The 24,580-nt window shown below is 40.6% G+C and overlaps 2 protein-coding genes across 55 annotated transcripts in view; one reads left to right on the forward strand and one right to left on the reverse strand.

Moving 5' to 3' along the window:
• The window catches only part of RAF1 (Raf-1 proto-oncogene, serine/threonine kinase), a 68,972-nt gene extending 60,924 nt beyond the window's left edge, over window positions 1–8,048 (reverse strand). For all 7 annotated transcript variants that reach the window (XM_040646131.2, XM_040646135.2, XM_046899832.1 and 4 more), the window contains exon 1: window positions 7,839–8,048. The gene's annotated coding sequence lies outside the window, so the exon portion shown is untranslated. The remainder of the gene's footprint in view (window positions 1–7,838) is intronic.
• The window catches only part of CNBP (CCHC-type zinc finger nucleic acid binding protein), a 69,391-nt gene that overhangs the window by 22,114 nt on the left and 22,697 nt on the right, over window positions 1–24,580 (forward strand). For 4 of the 48 annotated variants that reach the window (XM_046899791.1, XM_046899789.1, XM_046899784.1 and 1 more), the window contains one exon: window positions 14,564–14,729. The exons of 11 other annotated variants lie outside the window; for them this stretch is intronic. The gene's annotated coding sequence lies outside the window, so the exon portion shown is untranslated. Of the gene's footprint in view, window positions 1–9,179; window positions 9,552–10,254; window positions 10,499–14,563; window positions 14,730–19,306; window positions 19,400–24,580 lie in introns of those variants that run through there. 33 more of the 48 variants (XM_046899778.1, XM_046899793.1, XM_046899804.1 and 30 more) reach the window with 19 other exon arrangements.

The raw sequence follows: 24,580 nt of genomic DNA on the forward strand, positions 1-24,580 counted from the left end.
GGAGAACACAAAGCAGGCTTCTTATTCAATATGCGTGAGCTTTGAGTAAGAAGAAAGCTAATTCTCTTGCAGCAAGATGTAACATTTCCCTACTGTATTTCCCAAATGATCTACTGGTCAAGGCAATGTTGTGCTAAAAATGCACACCCTCCCCCCAGTATGTATTGCGTGTAAGCTAAATGCAAAAAGCCTGTAGTTAAGAAACTAGATTTGAGAATCAAGCACACAGCCTAGACAATGCAGAATGAATGTTGCAAAACATGGTAAAACAGCTGCTTATATCATTGCCCTTCCCTGAAGCACAAAGCCACACTTATGCAATTTTTCTTTATTATTTCTGGTGAAATATTCACCTTCCTAAGTACAAATCTAAGCAAGAGATCAGTTACTTTTACTAATATATTTAAGTATATTGGGGGGAAAAAAAGAGAGTCTGAGTTGGACAGTTACCAGAGAAATAATTAATCACATGTATTTGAAGTTTGGCTTCTGGAACAGAAGGTGCGCGTTTTATAATAGAAATACTTGGGTAGCCTTCATTGCTTTCTCTGCCTGTAGTTACAAGCTTCTGTATCCAAAACTGTTTCATGTAACTACCAGGTTTGTTTGAAATCCACTGCAGGTTTCCTAACAAAAAAAAAGGTTGAGTAATTTTCCAAATGAAAGTTTGCAGGTGCTCTGTTTTAACCAGCTTTCTATGCACCTGTGAATAGGTAGGCAAACAGATTTAATTAGAATTATCCCCATGTATGTGATAAGAAGAAAAATAACTAGGAAAAGGTTGTAAAAAAACAAAACAAAAAGAACGGTGGTTAGTCTTGATTTCAGTTCATCTTAAGAAAATGCTGTCTGTAAAAATGTATGGTTTTAGTTCAAGCACTTCTTTTGTGCGTTTTAGCTCACACTTGGACTGCAAATGATGCACAACACGTGAACAGGGGGCAGCAGGCCGTGGTTCTGTAGCAGTCTCTAATGTATCATTACAAACTTGGAAGAGGTTTGGACACTAATGAATGTGTTTGTTCATTCACATGTTTCTGGCTTCTGCTTAGGATCAGTTTAAGTCCTGCGTTATCCACCTGCAGGTTCCCTTGTTTTAGAGAAAGGACACCTTAAGTCTTGTGCATATTATTTAGCAAAATCATCTGTTTCAGATAGCTTATTGGCAAGGATCTCTGTGAGGTGACTCTTTATGTGTATGGTGCTGCTTTGATCAGCATGTTGATACATTGGGAAAGATTTTAGGTATGTGAGTAGATATTTTATAAAGGAAAAGCAATCTACAGGTGCAGCTAAAAATACCTCTGCATGAAGTTCAGTCAACTTGCTAAAAATGCAAATAAAGCACCTGTGTGAGAGGGTTTGAATCTATCATCATTTACCAAAAAAAAAAAAAAAATTCTGCTTTGTATTTTTTCCTTTAATACAATGACTTCAAGCTGTTCACTGCTTGAATGAAGACATACTGCAGAAATACACTCTGGGAGCTTGGCTTCTATAGTGTGGTCCTGCTTTTAGATATTTTCTTCCAGACTTCTGTGTACAGTTTTATTTGTATGCAGACCACACTGTGCAGGTGTCTGAGCGGTGTTTGGGACATACAAAGCCAGGGCGTGCCAAAAATCTGATTTTTTCTTCATAACTGAACAATCATTTCACATACCAAAATGTTTGGGCACCAGAGGGATGCATTTTTCCATGTCAAGAAAGGCCTTCTTTATGCAACTATTTATGCTTTCTTGTGCTGCAAATTAATAATGGTACAAGATACCAGAGAGTAAAACATAGAGTAAGAATTCTGGTATCGTTCTCTATTGCCTTAACAGTAGGAAGGTTTCTGTATTAACTCCTGGCAGCCCAATATATTCATGGGAACAAAAGGAGAGTCTCCAAAATTTGAGCTGGAGATAAGAGCGGTCCTGGTTGGAAATATCCAAAGGAGGGAACAAGTTAAGGAGCCTCAGACATCTTCTTTAAGCAAGGACTTCTGCATTCCTTCTGAAGTCAAAGTGAGCAAGTATTAAATTTGAGTATCAAACTGAATATACTTGTATTCAATTGACTGTCAGATTCAGTTATCTCTCAAGTGAGGGAGATGAAATGAACAGGTATTCAATTAAACTTCCACTGCATGCTTCAAAACCAAATAAAACCAAACATGGTTTTATTTTTGTAGGAGTACTGCTTTAATGTAGTAGGGCTTTGCAAAGGGATCGGTTCAATGGCAAAGGGAACATGGTTCATTTTCTTGCAAATGCTGGTCCATTCTTCAGCTTTGCACACAACCAGAGCATGATTACTGGTCTGGTTTATGTGTACAGCATCACTACCTTCATTTGGCTTGCCTACTGAGAGCGACTGTGCTTTGAGCATCATTGTGCTTTAGGGGGAAAAGGTACAATCCATATTCTCTTGTTCCCCCACCTAGAAGGAGGCTCTGGAAGAAGCACAGAGACCTCCAGCAGATGACACCACTCATGTTATAGGAATATAAGTACACACAAAAAAAGCATACAGACTTTAAAAGTGAAGCAGGTAGCATCCATATCAACTATAACATAATCCAGACTGGTTTGCTGCTGGGGCAGAGCTCACTTAATCGTGGTATGCGGAATAGATAGCCAACAATATTAATCTAATGAATGCCCCAAGTACTCATCCCTTTATTTTTACTTCAAATATTGAAAAAGTGTGGGACATCTGCCAATGATGTGAAATGGGGAGTACTTCAGCAGTTTAGATGGAACCTAAGCACAGTAACCTAACATTCTGGAAAAAAATCTGACTAACTTTTCATTTTGTTATACCTATTCTTTTTCCTACAGCCTGCTTAATGGTAACCTAGTAATGATTTCAGTTCAATTCAGTTGAAGTTGGAAATGTAGCTTGACGTTAATATGAAAATCTTGTAAGTGCCTTCCTTGAAGCAGATGCCAAACAGTATGTGCTTCAGTCTGAAACACAAGCACGTATCACTGCCAAGAAAAAGGACACTGGGCTAAGGGATTCTGAGGGTTATTGTTTGGCTTGGGTCTGTGTTTGTGAAAAAAATGCACTTCCAGTCATTTGGGTGTGGGGATTTCATGGAACAATCTTTATGAGCTTGCTTTCCTAAGGAAAGGAAGCTTATGTAATGGTTCGGTTTATCTCTCACTCCAAATAACGTGCATATTTGACACATGAGCCAAGGTCTTAAAAATAATTACATTTCTACAAGTTTCTTGGAAGTCGGCAACTGCAGGCAGAAAAAGGAACCATACTAATTCCCTAACTAAAGAAAAAAATAAAAAACTCAGAAACCAACCACTGTACATCATATGTTGGCCAGGCACTATTAAAGCTGAAATAGCCACAGCTTTTGAGATGTTTGCCCTGTGAGATGATACTGTAATAGGAAACACAGATATCCTTATATATTCTTACAATTTATAACATAGCTGAGGCACCAAATAATTAAAATACTGGGTGGGAGTATGTGCAACATTTTGACCCCTGGGTAGAGAATCATAATTATTTCATGGAGCTCTTGAATGGGTGATGGTGGGCAATGCCTTCAGATCAGACTCTTCAAGATAAGACTCCCTTACCCAGACTGCCAGAGAGTGAGAATAGGAAGGCAGCTGCTGCTGGCACTATGTTGACTCAGGTTTTTTTCAGGAATAAAAGCAATGCAGTGATATAACTGTGCTGGAAACCTTGTCCCAAATCACGAGCCTTTCTTTCAGCTACAGTACAGCCATATCTGTGTCATTTCTTTTTCATTTGTTCTCAGCCTGAATTCCTTAGATAATTTTGCTAGAGATTTGAGCTTTATTGTAGATATGGAAAGCTGCCTAAAACTTTTGTTCCTTGGTTGTTCTGGCTGTATTCCTGCCTCACCAATATTCAGATGCAACATATTCTTGCTCCAGCAATCATTATTTAAAACAAGGCCAAAAAAATTGACGCTGCACAAAATGAGCTCTGCAGCAGTGACTCCAGAAACCTGCAAAAGTGAGTTGTGAACTGGATCTTGAGAGAAGTAGTCCTAATTCCATCATGCTGGTTATGTGGGCCTAAAATACAGCAACAGGCAAAGCGGCAGCGTTAGCATAGAGGTCACTGAACACTGCTCAACACTGCAGATCTCAAATTACTGATGTTTCTATGACCATCCAATGACCAAAGAATTTTGGTAGCGCACTCCAGTCTGGGCAGACATCTGCATTGTTCTCAGTGCTGGTTTGGTTAGCACCTGCTGCAGACAGTAGTGCAAACGCATGCAAAGACACGTGGGGGATGTTAGGCAACACGGTGAACAACAGCTTAACTAACTTCTGTGAAATGTTGATGGCTGCATACAACAGCAACAAAAAGAAGTGTAGAATAATAGATGGAGTTACGTGAAGCATGCGGAGATAATAAGCTAGATTTTAAAGCTATCTGAGAACATGACACGTGATATGCACTACACATCTGAGCAGTATGGATAACCATGCCTGCTTGATGTTTCCAAGCATAAAATTCTGATTTCTATTGTTTGTTAGTTTGCCAACAGATTGCTTGCGCTGTAAATTTTTGTGCTGAGTCTCTGCCCTAAGGTGATTTTGTGGCTGTGGGTGTCCACATAAAATACCAACAGTCAATCAATTTCTCAAGGAAAAAAAAAAAAATCTTTACTATGTAAAGTATTTTCCACCCATTTCTTTGAAGCTGCAGCGTGCCCAATCTTTTAAGCAAGTGTTTCAAATGTAATGAGTTGATAGCTTTGGTTAAGGATGTGTCTGCTGATATCTTGAAGAATGATAAAAGTTCCCCTTGCTGGATATTCACCAGATTTACTTAGAGGCTGAGTTACTTGTTCATTTGCAGTCCCTAGCAAACTAATAACAAACAGCATCAGCTTCTGCATGATCTGCAGGGGGCCAATGTTGTGCCTGTTGTCTTTTCTCATGGTGAGGGTTTAAATGTCCAATCCCTGAAACTTAAAACATCTCCATGAAACCACTCAAGGAACTTCTGCATGTTGCCTAGAGCATACCGCATGGTCACTGTTTGCACTTTCAGAGACCTAATAATGGCCAAACACAGGGCCCAGACATTACATGTGACTTTTAACACATTCACTCTTTACTTGGAAGGTACATCAGAGAAAAGGAAAAAAGCCCACTCTTATTTCTATCACTTTGTTTCCTCAGTGTACTTAAGCAGATCAGGATCTGTGCTATGCCTCTTTTAGGTTTCCATGATTCTTTTTTGTGTATCCTGACTTTCCTGCAGAACTTCTATCTTTCTGCCTCTCCTGAATGTCAGCTTATTTTGACAGCATTCTGACCTACCATGAAATTGAATCTGGTACGAAAGTCCGCTTGTCTCTTCCTCTATGGCTCCTGTAGCTTCCTGTGAGCTTCAGTGACTCTGTTTAGGTTCCCTCACCAATGGTGGAAGCTGTGTCCTTGAACTATTTACCTAGTCTCTGCCTCAGCCCTCTGTTCTGGAAGAGTGGAATTGGTATTTTACATCCCTTACCTTTTGTCTTGACCTGTTTCAGTTACTAGACAAGGGAGGGTAGGCTTTCATAATAGGCATATGATAGCTTATTTTTATGGAACTGTGAAAGGAAGGATTTCACAAGAACCTTAACATACAGAACAAGATTCAGGGAGTTAAGAGAAGGTAGGATTCTGTGGCAGCTGAAGAAATGAGGAGTCTGGAAGAAGCTCCAGACTTTCCTGTGTGCCTGCTGTACTGACCGATACAAGCTTTCTTCACGGAGGATATCATTGCTTATTCTTGCAACTCCTGACCTGCTGTCAGAAATTGTCCCGTGGTGGACAGTTACCAAAATGCTTGCCATTTTTTTTTCCATCAGAGGATATACATGGTTGTTACATCCATAAAATTAATTACAAATAAAGGACTGAAAAGTATCAAACCTCGGACTATCCAGGAAAACAAACAACTAAATCATTCAGATGTGAGGGTGACTGTTTTCTGTTCCAATGAGAAATTCAACCTATGCACTCGTTTTTATTATACAGAAGCTTCAAAGGATTTGTTCTATAGTTGAGCAATAGTTTGATGAGTTATTATGGGATCCCAGCAGTCCAAAGAGCAAGAAAATGAAGTTTCTTGTATGCGTGTGTGCACAGTGCATGGCTCAGTGGGGTTCCCATCCTGGCTTGGCCTTCTGACTGTTTCATAATGTCTATGAGTCCTCACAGAAGCTCTGCCTCAAGTCGCACTCAGTCAGGTGCACTAACTTGATGACTTGCATGCCAGAATACAGCAATATACTTCATTCCTTTGTACTCTCACTGCAAGGTGCACTTAATCAGTTATTAAGCTGCAAGCCTGATGTGCTGCAAAATTATAAAGGAATCTGTCATGTTCATATTCATAAATTATAGATACTTTGCATATTTATTTTTTAGGTGGTTTTTGTTTAGAATTCATGCAGCCTGAGACATTGTGAAAGGGCTTCAAATGCCTGCCTGATGGTTCCATTACCTTTTCCTCTGCTGCAAATTAAAATACACAGTTCCAAATTTGTTCTACAAAGCTAACAAGGGAAATGAAGAAATATAAATTAGCAGTACGGTTTTAAAATACTTGAACTGTGTCTGCTAAATTATTAGATGCTATTATAAAATTTTGTTTTAGCTATACTATTAAAAAACAATTAACTCATAGAATGCTGCATGTTAGGTACTTTCAAGTCACACAGCTGGGACAACATACGTCCCATCTAAAAATTCTAGAAGGAACCCCAACAGAAATGCAGTTTTAAACACCCACTTAATAATGCTAGCAGAAGATCACTTCTAGGTTTCTTTAGAAAGCACAACATGAGCTCCCATACTTAAGATAGACCAAGGCATGTCCTAAAATTACATAACATACAAGGCCAAGAAAGCAAGGCAATACAATCCCATTGCTTCACCAACTGCAATAGAATTAATTGCAGCGATGCATTGAGAAATTGAATTGAGAGTTAAAACAACACAGGGTAGCATCTCGACAGCAGGGAACAGGGCTGGCTGAGGTACACTGGGGCTGAACTTTCTTTTGTTCAGTATGAAGGACCAGAACTTCAGAGCTTTCGTGAATGCTAATGAGTCCCATGACTTTACTGCGGCATAGTTGGAGGCTGCAATCCATAACGCATATAATCTCAATCATCATTTGGAAACTTCTGACCTGTTTGCAAACTTCCAAGGAGCTACCACTGCAGATACATTATCACCACAATTACAGGTAGCCATGGAGCTCTAGTATTGTGTATATATAATACATTGTTATGCAAACACACATCTACTTTTAAACCTCAGTTTCACAGTCATCGTGGTTTTAATTTCAAAGCATTAAAAAGGAGACAAAAATAAAGTCTTTTGCAAGTAGATCTTGATTATATCTAGGAAGAGTTTTTGCAAACAATTCAGAAGCAGGCGGTCTGAAAATCCTAAAATGGAACTGTGGTAGGCAGGAAAGGACAGCCATGGCAAATGTTGCCATTAAAAATGAAGCTGTATAGTTAATAAAAATTAATTCTTGTGCTGGTTTAAACAGGAAAAGATAAATTCAAAGATAATTAAATTTTCCCTCTGAACATGAGGAAACTTTTTTTTATATGACATTCATAAAATGCCAGTTAGAAATAGCACTCATCTCTTCCTATCTGAACTCAGTCTAATTATTTCAACCTTTTGAAGCAGTATTTAATCCTGCAAGTATTTAATCCTGACCATTTAGCCTGAACAACCCACAGATTAATTCCTCTTCTGTATATCACTGTACAGTTAAAAGCTCTGCAAAAACAGTGACAATAATATCCCCCATCCATTCCCCCTGAGACTCACCAGAGCCTGAAAATTCTTCCCACACCCGGCAGCCCACTGGCTCCATCAGCAGTGGTTTTGATCCGAAGGAGAAATCCAAAGACTGAGAAAGGATCCCATCTGCGAGGATGTGCGTAAAGAGAATCAAAGTGTACCTGGGGTTAACAGCTCTTGGGGAGAGCGAAGGGAATAAGCTGAGACAGTCAGAATGATGCGCCTTTCCAAAAGGCTGTAATGAATTCTTTGTGTTGGCAGAAATACCTGGACCCACACGCTGAACTCTTGAGCGTCACATGGGTGATGAAGCTAAAAAAAGGCAAACCTATAGGCTTCGTTTAAACTGCCCCCAACGTGTTACTGTTTTCCCCTGAGAAAGCTAATGTGTTTCTTCCAAACTTTTCTACAGTTTTCTTGGGATTTTAGTATTCCACTTTCTTTGGTTTCATACTTTTTAACTCTTTTATTTTTAGATTCAGTATTTCACAGTGGTCTGTAGAGTCTGCTTGACGCCAGCAAATGTAACTGGATCCCAAGCCCCTGCAAGCCAGGAATTGCAGCCATGATCAGCATGCTGCCGAGAACGCAAACCTTGGCACTGGCCAAAACCAAATACTCTGAATCCTCTATTTATCTTATGGCAGGGCTTGGGAAAGGAGGAAAGAGGAGTTCATCAAAATGTGAAAAAGAATGGCTGGGAAAGGCTAGGAGTAAGTAAATAGAAATCCAAGATGCAAATAAGTCAGTTCTACAACAGATTTATGAGACCGGACTTCCAAAAGCTAGAACAGGGGTTTGCAAAAAAGCAATACTTCATTCTCCAGTAACCTAGTAACGGGACAGGCACGCACAAAGCAGATCGCCTTTATAAAAAGCTTGTGTCAGCAAGGTTGACTTTAGTGGAATAAATAAGAATAAGCTGCTTGGCAGCAGATCACTGCTGACTATAATCTCACAGGTCAGATTTTCCAAGTTCATTTCATAGCTCATTCAATACACACATAACTCCAGCTACCATTTCTGTCTAGGAATAATATGGGGCACCATCTTCCACACAGCCTTTGATGAGGTGTTGGGTTTTTACCTTAATTTTACATGGTGTGCAGCTGAAATAAATCTGGTCTCTGACTCTAAGGAGCTCAATTACTTTGCCTGAACTTCTTTTTTTTCGTCACTTACAGCCCTTTCCTCCTGTAGAAGCGTACAAAATGAAGGATTGATGGTTTATTTGACTAAGAAGTTGTTCATCCTAACTATTCTAGGATTTCTAACTTGGGTAGCTTGTGCCTACAACAGTGTGAGCATTTCACAGAAGAAAAAACAAGTGTATCAAGGCAGTTATTTGCCAAAGGTGACATGATGAGTCAGCAGCAGAGCCAAGATTAGAGTACAGCGTTCAGACTGCCCATCCCACATGGGGCTCACTAAACCACTGCTCCTCCTGCAGCCTCCAGGGAATAAAGTTCATTTAGTTAGGTGGTAAATGCTCAACTCCTGCCCTTGCACTTCACCTTGTTATTTATCTAAGTTTTGGCAGGCATAATTGTTTGTTGCCAAGGAAGACTACAGCTCACGAGAAACAACAAAAAAAGCATTGATCTTATCTGTGGAAGAAAGGACACTGCAACAGCAAAGTTTGAGAGAACAAGATCAGCAGTCTGCACTGGGAATGTAGGTTGTATGTGACGCTGAAATTGCTTGAAGTGATTTTTGACAAGTTAGCTTCTTTGCCTCTTCGTAAGTAAGAAACACAGAGTAAAAGACGTGTAAAGCAAAGATTTGAGCACAGCAACTGATTTTAAATGTCACTTTTCTTCAATGTGTAAAGAAAGTGATGTGTGTTTTTAAAATCCATTTAGCAAATTATGCAGCACTAGTGTATTTTCTTCTCCTGGCATACATGTATTTGGTATTCACCTTTGCTCAGATAACAAGAAGCTTGGAAAGCCAGTCCTGAGTAGTGCTGCCAGCAGTGAGTGATGCTGCATTACATAGGTGCAGGAAGTGTTCTGCCTTCACTGGGCTGTTGTAATGAAGTAATCACAGTTTAGGAGTTGCTGTTGTCACTGTGGTGCTTCAGTGTCTTGTCATATTAAGTATAATGAAAGTGGAAATCTTGCTGGTTTCCAGTATTGCTGCAGCTTTTCTTTAGAGTTGTTCTTAGGAGGAATTTTCTGTAAATGATCCCAAAATATAACTTTATTTTCCTGCTCCTGGCCAGCAGCAGCCTGATATACTTCCTTGAAAAAGCTTCAGATGCTTAACGATGAGTCAGAGATTTTTGTAGTTTGCCCGTTGGAAATTTGTCCACTGTGTTACTTTTTATTTTTTAAAGGAATTGCTAAAACTTCATTGATTGTTTTAGTAAAGGAGTTTCTGATCTAGGGTACCTATCTATTTATCTATCTATCTGTCTATTTTTTTGTTTATTGTCTTCCAGCATTCAGGATGTTCATAGATTATGTAAAACAGTGTAAACTGACACAGTAGCTGCTGGAGATTAATGGTATTTCCAAAAGCCCTCTGCTTGGTTCACAGGGCTCAGAGAAGGCTCATGGAGCAGAAAGGCTAGTGAGTGCTAAGAGGGCTGGTCTCTGGGAGACTGCAAGCAGCTAAGAACTATCACCACCAAGCAACCTCTTGAAGACAGCAGAACCCAAGATGGAGTGAGCACTACAAAGCAGGTGACCACCAGGAAAGAAAATGTGTGACACCACATTGGTCTCTGTCAGTGGGGTACTTTCCTACTTGGAAAGAACTTTCCATGAGAAAGTCTGGATGGCTGCAGTACAAGTTCTTATAATATCCAGAGCCAAACTGTAATTTGGTGGTACATATAACATAGTATGGTATTAAGTGTGGTATCTGTTTCTATATGTATTTGAATGCACATGGCAGTGCTTTTTTCTGTGATGGGTGATGCAGAAATGCTTGTGCTGGGCAGGAAATGCAGCCAGATATTCTAGGAAGCCTCCATGTTAGCCTAAGGCAGCTATAAAAAGAAAATGGGGTGCTGCTTAGATGGTTTAATAGTAAGGACTGAGTTACCATTACTGGTCATGTTTCATCGGCTTTTTGCATTTCTATCTCCAAGAAATATAAAGGATTCCCTGAGAGCAGGACACACAAGAAGCTTTAAGCCCTTAGAATGTAAATATTTGTGAAGCAGATGGTGAGCCCCGAGTATTAGGGTAAACATCAATTTTTCTGTTTTATTCTCATATGCGAGTGTATTTTATTCAGACCTTAATCTTTGTGCTGTGTAACTGCCACTAAATAAACAGTTTCTTTTCAACTAATCTCTAGAGAAAGATTGCTTCCTACCTATTCCTGTCATGCTTCTTGCAGGCACGTTGCTCCTTCCTTCACTGACTCCTTCTTTTATTTGGGCATAGTAAAAGAAAGGCTAATCTAGGCATCTGTGGAGAAAGTAGATTTTTAAACTAATGATACAGAGATGTGATGTGGGAGGTGTAGATAATTTAAGTTCAAATCCTGAGGTTGTTATTCAGTTCTGCAACTGTAAGGAGAGCAACCGTAATTATGTTTTTGAGAGAGGATGGCAGTACCCGCAGTCTGACTGGCACTATGTAACCTTGGGGTCTTTCTGGAAAGAGGTGGATACCCAGTCTTTATTTTGAGCTGCTTTCTGGAAGATCCTGTCTCTGTCTGTTGAGTACAGAGCGTGCCAGGATTAGCAGAGCCAAACCTTGTTCACATTAATTCCTTCAATGTGAGGATTTTGCTTTAGGCTGAGGAGCATTTGATCTTCTCTCTCTTATTTCAGCTGCAATGAAAAAAATCCTGTCAAATGTTAATCAGATTCAGATCTTTTAGCTCCAGTGGTGTTTTGCTCAGTAAACTATTCTCACTGGCGCTTTTGCCTGTCATTTTTGCCATCAGCTGAAAAGCTGAAAACTCTGCTTTCCTAACTATTTCCCTCAGCTCGGGATTTCATGTGTGCCACGATCGGAATTTATCAATAGACTGAACAGTCATTTGTAACATATAGTTTGTACTTCTTTGAACCAATTGCCCACATGCAGAGAGATGACTTGAATTAGCTGTAACAGGTTTGGTGATGAAATGTTAAGTATGCAAAGAATATTTCCAAGGAGCTCAGTTTCCTAACAATGCCATTCTGTTATTGACTTGCTTCATGACTCTGTTACAGTATTTTTACTGGATTTCTTTCTCGTTTTTTGAAGTATGCTTTGTGGTTACACTCAGATCAGAAACCGAAGCCCAGAGGAGACAAGTGCTTTCCCAATTGTAGATATACAGACTTGGGCAGGACAGGCAAACAGATGCCTGGATGTCTGTAGCAAATACAAATCTTGGCTACTATTAAATATATCATCAGCAAAATGAGCAAATATGTTATTCTGAACAAATGACTTTTTAGATGATACATTTTATTACAATGTTCAAAGGGTTTTATTTACTTCAGAATCAAAGCAGTAGTCTACTCTACTTTTTATATCACTTTTACATCTTGATAGACCTATGCCTTTGTGAGTTAATACTGAACAAAATTAAAGCTAAAATAACATTACAAAAATCCTGGATTTCATATAGAATTTCTGTACGTGACCACTTCGATAACCTTAGATGATGTAGCAGTTAACATTTTGTTTATGTGGGCTGTCAGTACCCCTGATATCTCTGTGTAATATATAGATGGAGACAGAGAAAACCAGGAACTAAATGGGAACAGGGGAATGAACTCGCATGTGACTATTACATCATTGAGAAGTATCACCAGGCTCTCTCCTCATGGTATTACTAAGTAACAGCTCGAATTTTTGTACATTTGGGACAGGGCTGAGTCTAAAAATGGTAACGTAAGGTATTGCGGAAGTTAAATCATTTTGGAGGGAAAGAACCTTTTTATTTTGTTTTTCTCAGAACAGTGATGGCCAGAATAGTTCTTCAGGGTGAGCTAGGCTGCAGTGCACAGCAGGAAGCACTTAAGGTGCTGGGCTTCATATACGGCCCTATGAGTAATCTGGCATCACAGCAGAGCCAAAAACAGGGAAAGTCCCCCAAGTCAACAGACACAGCCGTGTTACTGTAAGGACTTGTGGGGCACAGCTCTGGGTTTTATTCTCAGACCTGTCACCCACATGTGACTATGGACAAATTCTCTGCAATGCCATTAATAACATAACTGAGTAATAGAGTATCAGATGTTCTACTATCAGCGTGGTCAACACGCTATCCAAACTGCATGGAGCAGAAGTCAGTATTCATAGATAATAAGGATTTTGAAAAATATGTACTTGCTGTGTATGTATTGTTCAAAAAATTACCACTATAGCTGCTTTCAAGTAAGTAGAAATTTCACTGAATATATTGGTGCATACAGAATAATGTACATACTTTTATCAGGCCAAGATTTCAACTGAAATTGTTGGAACAAGATCTTCAGACTTTCACTGCTGTTCATTCTTGCTTATCCCGTGCAATATACATACATAGGAATAGTAGGCACAAAGCATATTTATCTTCCTGGGTCAAGAGCCAGGATGAGAATAAAGACACTCCTTGGTGTTGATAACAACTGCTTTGTGGTTGAAACTGGATCCTTGATGTTCAGTGCCTGTTTTATGTGGCGAGGTGGGAGGAGTCCTTAGGCTCCGTATTTCTCTGTTATCAGCTGGGAAGCAAGTGCTTGAGTTTCTTTCCTGGGGGAGACTAACTCCTGACAGGGCTCTCTCTCATTTTAACAGAGAGCTAAGACAGCTTTTTAAGTAAGTATGTTTTATGAAGTTGGAGTCAGTGTCCTAATCATAGGAAAAAATAAAAGCAACGATAAAAGTCAAATCAATGAAAGCAGCTTTTTGGTTATATATAGACAGACAGACATTGATATCTATATAATTTTTTTGCAAACCAAACAGGTTTTAGAGAGTGAAACTCAGTAGATGCAACTGCTATTCATCGATCTGTTTTCCCTTCCTGGACAGAAAGTCAGATTATGGAAACTGTTGTCCAAAATAAAACAGAAGTTAAATTTCAAATCTAATCCTTCAACGACATAGTCACAATGAGAACTGCATTTTTCATAATCATACATTCTAACTGTAACTGCTCGATCCTTGCTGTTTACCATATAAAAAATATTATTTTCCAGATCCTGGAAAATAATGGAAGAAATACTAATTACAGTGAGCTTTCTCTAAACTCCAAGAAGAACAGAGCAGAAAAACCAGTCATTAAACATCTCTAATCACTTTGATGTATAGACTGTTTCAAGGCAGTGACAGCTTGATATTTCTAACAAGAACTGTAACATGTATCTTGGTCTAACTGTGACACTTTGAATCTCCGCGTGGTTTTGATTAAGTCACCTCAAATCAGGTAGCTGAATTATGCCTAGGAAACAGCCGCACACATGTTCAGCCATGGTAGGTGCTTCTTAGTAAAAGTGCTGTTGAGATAATAGTTTTCATCAAGGGTAGGGTTAAATGAGTTTCACTTAGACATTTTCAATTGCTGTCTATGAAGCATGAATCAGGAGGAGCCCTGCTTGGCTCTAGGCTCCCTGGGGAACAGGCAGACTTGGCAGTTCAAGGAAAAACTTGTTCATAAAATGAACAAAAGACAGATTGAGACAGCCACAACGTCACTTTTAGAGTCACTTCTGAGATTAGAAATGCACTTTAGCTGAGCCTGTCACCTGCTCTCAAGCCTGTTTACTGTACACATTACTAAGTGCAGTTATTATTGCTTGCTCTCTTTCTCAGATCTGGGCGTACCTTTTCAAAAGACATTATGGAAAATGCCTAATGTAAACCTAGCTTGCTCCTCTGGAAGCCCGTCAGCTTTCTATCTATTGTTCAGCAGAGCACTGGTTATCTGACACTGCATACCGGGGAGGTTAAGTGAATGTCAGCTCCTTTAAAGGCACAGGTACCTGAAGCATTGAAGTTTGTGTCTGTCCTTTATATGTGGTTACGCGCGGTCTTTTTCAAAGTCATTATCTATCATTCATTATATTGCCTAAATGGTTTTGGCTATATCAGACTGGGTCTAAATTCCAAATGACACCTACCCCTAAGGCTTTTTATATAAAGGTAACTGGTCTCTTGCATATGTTGTAAAACATGCTGGTCTGCTTTGCATACTTTTCTGCTCTTCAGCCAGTCTGTCTAATAAGGCCAAAGGCATGCTGCTGACTCAGGCACAGCATCTCTTACAGTCTGGAGTTCTGTGTCTCCAGCCAAGTACCCAGAGGGACACTGCAATTCATTAGTGAAAGAGGCACTGCAAGTACTGGGGGAAACTATAAAACCAGAAGTGAAATGTTAATATTAATTCAGTATTAAACTGGAAAATTTAATTTAGAAGTATTCCTGCATCTCTGAATCTTCCATGTTTCATATCCTGTATACTTTATGTCGTATGCAAAGAACAAATAGCAGTGACAGTTGAGGTTTACCTCACAAAGGGAAATATGTAACCAAAGCCAAGCTAGCGTGTGAACAACATGACCTTTAGAAATGACCAACTTTTGTATGCTCAGATTTTAGGGGACATTTATATTTCTTTTATACTCTTTTTCACACAAATGTAGAGTTACTCAGATGGGAAAGCTTTTGCACCACCTTGAGGAAGGAGCTATCTGATGAATATATACAGATTCTCTTCTGTGCAGATGAGCATAGTGCAGGAGTGCTGGCTGTGGGAAATGTCATGCCCAGTTCTTGCACCAGCCCAAGTACAGCTCTGAGAATCTCTGAGGAGGACTCCCAAAGCAATGTTAACCCATCGGGCTGAACTGAGAGTCACTGGAAACTGATTCTCCAAGTCCGAAGAGAGGATGACTTAAGTTGATTAGAAATTTTGACTAGCCAGAGGGCAACATTTTGTATCACGACATTGAAGCCTCTTTCCTACCTACTCTCATTTTTGAATAATTCACATCTGAAAACTCATTTCATTTGGTCTTTCAAACATGAAAGTTGGTCTCTTGTCTGGAGCCAAGCATAGTGAGCTTTGACCCAGGAGGAATGTACTTATTAAAACTAGAAACAATAGAAGCAAAGGTCTTAAACTGACAACCAACACTACATTTTTAAAGACTACTTTATGAGTTTGCTAAGGTTGTGTATAAAGGTTCAACTTACAGATATAATATAAAGTATTATATTTATTGGAATTCTTCCTTCTGTGCAGTTCTTCCCAAACCAACAGTTAGGTATTCTGATAGTTATCATTTATTTACAGCTTCTGGGCTCCTTTGCTCCCCTTGCTAATGACAATTCTGTATCAGGCTAAGAAGTGTCCTTGGACAGTATCTCCAGAAAGGGGTATACATAATGGAGTATCCTCAGAAGCTGAAAGCAGTCTGGCAAAACGTGTTGAAGTTTCTATGCTGCCATCACAGCCACCTTCCTGATGCCTCCCAGTCTGCCTGAGCTGTGGTTTGGCTGGTGGTGGGGTTCTGGCTTAGTGCTGCTGCCAGGGCTGCCTCTTGCAAGGTGGGAGCAAGCCCTGGGGGCTGCTGCTGGCCTTCCTTTTTGGGGGACTCCGAGACCCCCCCAGATAAGCAGTCCCTGCACTGTGTGGAGGAACCCACTGCTGCTGCATGCCCTGGCTCCTCCTGCGGCTCCTCTGATGACATAGGGGTGGTGGTGGGATGCCCAGAACCCCCATAAAAGATGCCAGGGAGGTCCTCAGTGCTGGGGCCTGCAGGGCTGGTGGAGCAGCCCAGGCCAATCAGGAGGCTCCTGATGGGAGGCAGCTGCAGGGCTGTCCTCCTGCCCTCCTGCAGCACAGGCAGGACATCCCGGTGGTCCTGCTGCTGGCAGATCTCTGGGCCATATAGGGCTACAGCAATGATAATGAGCCTCCTCACAAAGCATGCTGTGAAGCCTCTGAGACTTGGCTGCAGCTTTTGCAACAAGGTTGCCTCGTCCAGCCCATACTTGCAGAGGAATCCAAGAGTGATGCTCTGTTTCACATGTATGTCCCACCACCCATCACTGGAGATCCTACTCATCTCTTGTTTCAGCCATCTGAGCAGGGGACTGATGTCTCCTGGATATTTTTGGAAAAAGGCAGCCCAGACCTCAGATGGGAAGTTGTGCTCGATGGGAATGAGCACTGGCTTTGCAGGCCCCTGTGCATCCTGAAGGCCATTACCTGAGTGTGCTGTGGGGTGTGGGACAGGACACTCAGGATAGTCATCATCTGACCTCACTGAGTATTGAATAGTTCTTATCTTATGCCCACATATGGCACGTCTCGGTTTTTTTGGCCACTACAGTGCACAGCCATAACAAAGCTGGTGAAAACAGGGGGTCACGTAGGCCACGTTATCCTGGCTGTGTCCACAGATGAGGCAGGTCCAGTTTGATGGCACCTCCATGGCCCTGGGCTGTGCGGTGGGCAGGGGAGAGCTGAGGTCAGGAAGCTGCTCCCCTCACTGGCGTTGCAGCGGACAGGAGGTGTCACAAATTGCAAGAGAGAGGCCACGGTCACACTCTGTCCCTGGGGCAGGCAGCAGTGATGCCTTGGTCCCTCAGGAGCAAACCCTGCCAACCCCACTCCCTGCCAGCCACTCTAGGGCTGTGTACATGCACCACTCGCCTCTGCTGCTGATTCTGGATGAATCAGAAATGAGTTTTAATTCATTTGTATGCAGCTGCAGCAGAGATGCTTTTCTAGTCAACATGACACACTTAGGAGCTAGGAAGTATTTGGGAGGGAGAACAGGTACAGTATACCTAGACTGCTATCAGTAGAGAACTCTTTTATAACAATCCAAAAGAAGATTAAAGAAATCATACCCAAACTACAATTACTTTTTTTTTCCATATTTCTATACAATTTGTATTCTGCTTTTTTCATAGAAGCTGGAAATGTCATTTATTAACATACAAATTTTCTTGTTCTCTTGTCCAACAAAAGTTATATGGTGCTCTGTTGATATGTCAGTACCACTCACTACACTCAAATCCCTTCCAACATTATTTTTATAAATGTTTTTGTGACTCTCATAAGCAGGCTCTTAAAAGTTTTCCTCCCTTGGAAAGTCAGAACATTGGCTTCAATTTCTGCTGAAAGCAGGACGAGTCAGTCTGAGATACTGCGTCATATTCTGATTGTTGTCATATTTCCTTTCCTATTTACATCAGTAGTAATCTGAAAATATTATTTAAAGTGGATGCAACTTTTATAGGGAAAGTTGCATTGCACATCCAGACTGTTAGGAGTTCAGCTGTGTGTGATCCCTTAAAGCAACACGCCACAGTAGTGGTACAATCTGACGAACACAGCCTCCTGTACATCAGATCTGAGATGCAGCAGAGACTGATGATAAAGTGAATGGGGATTACGTACTGTATTGAGCATATGCTATATAGTTTTGGAAACTGTATTGCTTGTTTGACTTCAAACATGCACTGTGCCTGGACTTAAGTGGTACAAATTCAGACTTGAGCACAAGAGGAGCAATGAGAGTAAATCTTCCCTTTCATCTCAAAGCAGATAACAACTTCCCATTTATTCTTATGTTGAAAGTCAGAACACCAAGAGCTTTGCTAGGTGCTTGCTTTAGGCCATTAAGCCTATGTGTGTTGTGTGAGCTCCTGAATAAAACACTGCCATTCATGCACCAGCCCTGTATTTCTGTCTCACTTTCAGATTACAGATTGACTTGGAAAATGTTAAAAATAATTTCCCTGCTGTTCTGCAACAAGACTTTCTTCCAGCAGAACAGCTGCAGGTAGCTAGAAACAAGTTCCTACTGTGATATAGGAGCAGAGGATATTCTGAAAACCTTTCATTCTGCAGCTAGCAGACAAGCAGCAATGAGCATTTCTTCTAATGGCTAAACATTAAGTTACTAATGGTTGTTGCAATGTTAGATGGAGGCTATTGATTAAAGGTTTGAATAAGTGACGACTCTCTTTCAGATGACTTTATTCAAATCCTGAATCACAAAGTTTTGTTGATGCTTATGTCATTCTCAGAAAGATGTGGATTTTGTGTTCACTGCTAGTTTGGGAGTGCTGGAATTAGCACATCATGGCTGTAGACTAAAAAGTTCCAACTACAAGGATATAAAGAACATGTAGAAGCGTCTGCAGCCAAGTGCTTGCAATCCATAAACCACAAACTGTATCTGTGCTTGTGCAGATGGCAGGCACTGTAATTCATTAGTGAGTACAGCTGCACATGTAGAGGACTCTGTATTTTAAGATGTGTTTGGAGCCTGTATGACTGTATCATGTATAAGCTATTGCTGTGGTACAATGGCTAAGCTGTTCTGAAGGACATAGCTGGTATTCAAAGACATCATCACAATTCTTGCACTGTAGAGTCCATGACTCAATTATATGAATCTTTGTAAGAAACTATGAGACAAGGCCTGGGAAACGAGCAAGAAGGTTTATAACTTTATACCTACACTTCGACGTTGAGGAAAGTAAAAAAAGAACCATGATAAAAAAATGAGCTGCATTTCATATTTTTCTTCTCAGCTCTGGGGAATCAAGCCTGAAAGGCCCATCAGTGCAGCTGGCTGTCAAACAACTAGACAAAGTGAATACCTGGTCAAAACAAAACTACTACCAGTAAGCAGTTAATGTCTATTTCTAAATTAGACTTTCACTTCTTGGAAGTCGTCTATGAACTGTCCCCTAAACAGAGGATTACAATGTGCATGTACATGATGTAATTATTCTGGCACTAACAACCTGCTGTGAACTAATTTTGCTGTGATTATTTCATTCACAGTAACCAAGTAACTGAATTAATCTATACTGTTGTCCAAATTAGGGCATAGAACTAGGAACCTCAGGTCCAATCCTCCTCTTATCACAGAAAAATTGCTTATTATCAGTTGAGTGATGACCTGCCACCTCACATTCTTTGCTTTTTGAATCTTACCCGGCCCAGCAGAGAAGCCTGAAGGAGGATAACCTAGGACTGGCTGTATCAACAATGCTAACATCATTTTCTCTGTGTCAGAAGATAAAAGATTTGGAAACTAACCATTTGAAAATATAAGATTTAGTACTTTTTAGGCTATCCTCTTTAGTATTCAGATGGCAATACATTAATTCAGCTGGTGATGTGTAGAACAGAAGGCAGTGAATACGCAGAGTACCACCAAGCTGTAGTGACACTACTGTGAATTACACGAGTAGTGGTTAGTAGTTGAAAACAAAAGCTTAATGTATTTTGTAATGGATCTTCCATGAAGTATATGCTGAATGTGATAATTCTAATACCTGAATCTTGAAGTTTTGTCAGCTTACATTTTCTGTCACTCCATGTGTTGCAATGAGTCATAGCATATTTACAGTTATAGTAAATGCCAGCAATGGTGACCACTTGCTATTTATAGAATGGAGAAGTGCTAACTAGTATTTTCAATGTAAGAATTTAAGCTTGCTGAACCCTTTCCAGCCAGTTTTCCACCTGAAAATGTTGATTGAATGGAAACTCATTGAGCTATTTGTGGTCACTTCTTAATCTTAACATCTCTCTGCTGACACTGAGATGCATCTTGCTTAGCTGATACTGTGAATGACCCCTTCTGCTAATTTTCTTCTTCAGCTCAGACCCAGTAAAACTCTGGGGCTGCCTTTGCACTCCAGTGCTGTATTTTACACAAAGTAAACTTACAGATGCAAACATGTGGCTGTCACTGCAAGGTCCCTTCTCAGTTTAGATCATTTTCCTCCATGTTCTTTCAGCTGACATAACCCGTGCTGTTTAAGTTGGATATAAAGACTTGCATCACTAGAGTCTGCCACTGTCCAGCCATTCCTGTGCATTCTAGGAATACCATTATCCATCCTGTGGCTACCAGGGCAACCTCCATCTGTATTTTGCATTGTTCAGAATAATTCCTAAATGCAAAGAATACCACTGCCTGGCTTCTTGTGAATCTGAGGGAGCTCATGTCCCTCTAGTCTTCAGAATTTGCTACCTTCTCCGTCTGTTTAATGCTATAGTAAAAATTTCCCTTCTGACTTTTAAAACTGACCGTTCTTATTCTTGCTTTGGACTGTCTCAGACTTTGCTCTGCTACGTACTGCTGCAGTGCTAATTGCTTTTGTCTCTATAATCACATCATATTGGATACAATAGCTTCCTCCTGTGCAACTTTCCTGGGCCTCATTAACTCATGCTGAAGTTTCATATTTCAGATGCCAGTTTAAAGCTTTGGTCATAATCTTCAAAGTAGTTAATGGATCAAGCATCAGCTACATTAAAGGCTGAATTTTGATCTGTGATCCATCATGACAGCTGCACTTCCTTGGGGCAATGTAGATTACAAAGCCTAGAAGGAAGTATATGAAAGGGAGGAACGAGGCAATCTTAACTGAGAGAAACAAGTGATGGAATAAATATCTGGGAGATATTCTACAGATCCAGAACTTTCAGAGCTGAACAATGCCTCTCCTTTTGAATCAATCAGAACATTGATTTCCCCCACTATCCTAGAAGAATCCCACCAAACAAACTAGCAATACCTCAGCACTATCCTTAGAAGAAATTCTACCATGACAAAACTAGAAAGCTGCCAAAAGGCATTTGAGCACAAATTGTGCTTAAATGCAAACTTCTGAAATATCCAAGTGATAAAATCTTTTCTCTGTCGTCTTCAGTTGCATTGCTGCCTGTGTTACAAGATTGCATAAAGCAGAATTAACAACAAAAATTAGTGAGAAGTATTAAAATAAGAAGAAGCAGATGCAGAGGAGTATTTCTTCAAGATGATTCTCTTCTTCAAGAGAGACTCTGTGAATTTTATGATGAATATAGTACACAGTTTACTTTTGAAGTTAAACTAGACTTTTTCTTTTCAGTTCTAAGCTGAATTAGTCTATTTCAGGCTTAGTGTTTATGCAAACACAAAAGTCCCAATGGTTAATCTTCCATGGAGGTTTAACCTATTCGGTTAAATTGGTATAAACACTTCTGTAAAGACTCTTAGTTTAGTTTATGTCAACTTGGAATCTGTTTATGGCAACCCAAAATAAGCTGCTCTTAAAGTTGACTACAAATGTCAGCCAACTTCTTGCACCGATTTTGACTAAACTGATTTAAAATAGAATCTTAACATAAACTGCTGTAACTTTCCTGTAAACTGGAAATGACTGAGGTAAATTTCAGCATACGACATGTCACGTCCTCCCTCTTGTGGCTGACCCAAAGATTCACAGTCGGAGGAATGCAGACTGAAGCCCTAAAATGGATTAGGCTGTCCTTAGCAGTGATCTGGCAACAGGGGCAGTAAACCAACAGTAATTTTAGTATTTGGATATATACAAGGCACAGCTTTATAACAACAGAATAACAAAATACTTGAAATTGTTAATTTGGAAAGGAGAATTTATAATTATTTTGGAATGAAGTGTTTTGGAATAAAGCTACCTGATCAGTAAACATTTCTGTTAGAACTATTGGTGTTAGCATACCTGGTACTGAAAGAACACAAGACAAGGAGAGTTGACAGGGATGGGAACCAGGAATTGGAGTGGCTTGAGTCAGAGACAAGGAGAAAAGCTCCATAGGACAGCCACACAAAATAAGGCTTGCAGATTAGAGAAACAGACTGGAAATTACATTTGCCAACTGAGTCCCCCTTGCATCCTCTGGTGGTAGGAAAGTGGCTGCAGAGCAAGGCACAAAGGACATACTGAGCACCTGCATCTTTGCCTCACTACACTGGTGCAGCATTTGTTTGCAGTGTCAGGCCGTGCTGACCTTCTTAACCTGCTCTGTCCATTCAGATACTAAAGATGGAAATAGAAAGCTGTGACTGGTGGGTGGGGTAAGCTGTGCTTCTCACAAATACAAAATAGCTGCCCAAGGATTCAACAGAACCATAACTAAATTAGATTCCTGCCTTTATTTGGCTCCTGCCTGATTGATTATCTAATATAACTAAGCAACCATGAGGTGCTTTTAAACATGCTCAGGGAAGGCTTGAAGTTCCTGCATGGATCTCAGTCCTAGACACCCAGATTTATTTAATCCTACTGACACCATTATAAAGTTTGCTTCTTTGGAATTGGGCTTAAAAAGCTTTGGTGCCAGACGAATACTATATTTTCTTGCTCTACCCTGATAGGATAAAGCTGTTTTACATTCAGGCACAGCATTTGCCTATCGCATATTATGTATTTCAGAATGTAAGCTGAAATCTGGAAGTTGTTTTGGATCTGCAGAATCCTTTATTTCTGTCCATACTGTGATTGATCTCTATGCTGCCAGCACCAGAGCTTCCCAAGGCCTTTCTAGCCTTTTCAGTGACCTATTCAAGTCTGGCTTTAAGTCCTTTTACTGCCTCACTACCTAAATCACCAGACTGGGTAAAGAAGAAAATTTTCCACCTCCATTCTGAGAAGCAAACAACACTTCTGAAGGGAAAGATGATCCTGCAAAGAGAATAAAACATATCATTTGTAAAATCTAAAACTGATTGAGAAACATTTCCTTGCTGAAGGCATAACTTTCAAAAAGCATTGGGAAGCTGCATGTTAACGCATAAAGTATCCACTCTCCTTGGCACTTTATCCACATCCTTGCTCCCCACTGTTTGCACAACAGGTTTCCCTGCCCAGCTCTCTCTTGCTGCTCTGCACTGTCCCTACTGTAGCTCTGTCCCACATAGTTCTTTGCACCAAACATCTCTCAGTTTCTTCTGATGAGGGTGGAACAATCCAACCTGGAGCTGTGAAGAACCCCAGCCTAATAAGGCTGTGCCTGCTATCAGCAGCAAGTGCCAGCTACTCCCAAAGGGCAGGGTACCAACTGCTGAACTACTAACACTGCCAGGGACCAGCAACTTGGTACCCAACCAAGGACAGCAGACAAACCCAAGATGGCAGCAAGATTCAACCATGAGTCAGGATCACCCCATAAGTTTACAGCGATGAGACAGCGCCCAGGTCAAGCCAAGAAGTCAGTCCACAAGTCAGAGCCAGGTTCAGGTCTCCTGAGAGTATATAGTTCAGCGATTGCCGGGCAGTTCCCTAGTTAAGAAATAGATCCAAAGTCAAACTGGGAGACCAGATCAGGGTCCATGGGCAAGTACAGCTGAGGTTGAGCAGTACTCCTGCAGTATAGCCTGGGCCATGACTGAAGCTGAGGGCTGGGCCTAAATGTGGCTCCAGGGCCCACGTGCAGGGACTGTGGGAGGGAGGCTCCAGGCATGGCTGATGAAGACCATTAAGGCCTGTCAGTGTTCTCAGGGCCCCGAGAGCCAGTGTGAAGTGCACGAGTAACTTCTGGCAGTGCCCTCCAAAATTGGGAATGGAGAAAAAAAGAGAATCCACATGGGGAAGATAACTGGATGGGATCCCAAGGAGTCTGGAAGGATAAAGTGTTTGAAGTGTGTTCGTAGCAGATCTTGGAGTGGCATAGTCAGGAGAGAGGGAGTGTATTTATTAAATATGTAACAGCCAGTTTGCCTGCATGTTCCTAAAAAGACTGGGCTTCCATTCGGCAGAGCCAGCATTTGCCTGATCACTCAGCCCTGAGAGGAGAAGAGAGGGACACTGAATTCAATGTGATCATGAGTTGCTTTTGTTGCAGTTATTCCCATTGAATTTTAAACAGAAATGTAGTGTGTGTAAGGACTTCAAGAGAACAGTTAGACCAAGGATGAGTATCTCTTCCATAATGAAGGCCAAACAGGCATTTGATAAATAAACCCTTACTAACATCCAGTAACAAGGAAGAAAAAGTCATTTGGCTATTTAGCTTTATTCTGGAGTTGTACATCTGGCCTAATA

The sequence above is a fragment of the Gallus gallus genome, chromosome 12, assembly GCF_016699485.2.
Source record: "Gallus gallus isolate bGalGal1 chromosome 12, bGalGal1.mat.broiler.GRCg7b, whole genome shotgun sequence".
NCBI lineage: Eukaryota > Metazoa > Chordata > Aves > Galliformes > Phasianidae > Gallus > Gallus gallus.